The 1,052-nt window shown below is 41.8% G+C and overlaps 1 protein-coding gene across 1 annotated transcript in view; it reads left to right on the forward strand.

Moving 5' to 3' along the window:
• Positions 1-273: 273 nt before the first annotated feature.
• The window catches only part of LOC119586930 (cytoskeleton-associated protein 5-like), a gene marked incomplete in the record, with an annotated part of 31,731 nt that continues 30,952 nt past the window's right edge, over positions 274-1,052 (forward strand). The window contains 1 exon segment of the mRNA XM_037935662.1: positions 274-373.

The following is a 1,052-nucleotide window of genomic DNA, read 5'->3' on the forward strand; positions in this document are numbered from 1 at the left end:
CACAGTACCAGAAAGACTATTTAACAAGTACACAATTTGCACTGTGCGGATTCGACACCGAGACTTTTGTCATGTTTATCGACGGTGAAAGAAATATCATGCGGGAACTAAACATCCAGGTAAAAATAAACCGCTACTGAATGATTATGGTAAAAAAAAAAGAGAAAGAAACATTCATAACGTTTAAATACCCCACCATCGTGTCAGAACAAGTGCCGCGCGTCCCCATTGGTCGAATCGCCTCCGATCCCAATCCAACGGACCAATGAGCGCGCGTCTTACAAGCCTCGTGGGATTTGAACAGTCAGTATTTTCGGGTCAGTGTAGAAGTCGGAGGAGAGACCGTGTCTTCTTATTTATTTTATTTTCCGAGGTAATTATCCATCTCAGCGGCGATTTCAGGGAGGTCCCGGTCAATTAAGAACCGTAGCGTCCGTCAGCGTAAGAAGAGAGAGGGGAATATGTCGATAAAAGGGAATAATGAGCGTTTTCTTCCTCAGGTGCCTTGTCTTGGAGAGAAGTGCAACATTGATCATTTTCATCCACATTTTTTTCTCCCTTTTTACCGTTGTTATTCTCGGACGTTGTTTATTTTATTATAGCGTTTTTAATGTGGCCGCGAGTCGGTCGACATGAGTCAGTGGATGAGTTAGTGAATTCGTTGAAGGCATTTGGTGACATTTCTTGAGCGGTGAGTCAGGGGGGAGGGGAGGGGGAAGGGGGCACAATCCCCCCCTTGAATAATTCACGTGTTTTATTTTTTATTATGGATCGGGAATGGATCGTTATATCGGCGTTATTATAGTCCGAAACGATCATTGGTTGGCAATGGCTTTTTATTTCGTTATGTTGTAGGTTCGAAGTTCTCGGTAAGCATTGGAGAGTACTTGTATTCGATTTCTATTCTCATTTTCTAATATTAAGCAGATTTCACTCTTGTTTTTTGTTATTGCCCGATTTTGATGTGATTTCTGTGACTACTGTTTGAGTAATTTGGTCTGTATGTTAATTCTGTTTGGTGTAACTAAATGTGGCCAGAAAATGTAGGCCTA

The sequence above is a fragment of the Penaeus monodon genome, chromosome 22 (assembly GCF_015228065.2).
Source record: "Penaeus monodon isolate SGIC_2016 chromosome 22, NSTDA_Pmon_1, whole genome shotgun sequence".
Taxonomy (NCBI): domain Eukaryota; kingdom Metazoa; phylum Arthropoda; class Malacostraca; order Decapoda; family Penaeidae; genus Penaeus; species Penaeus monodon.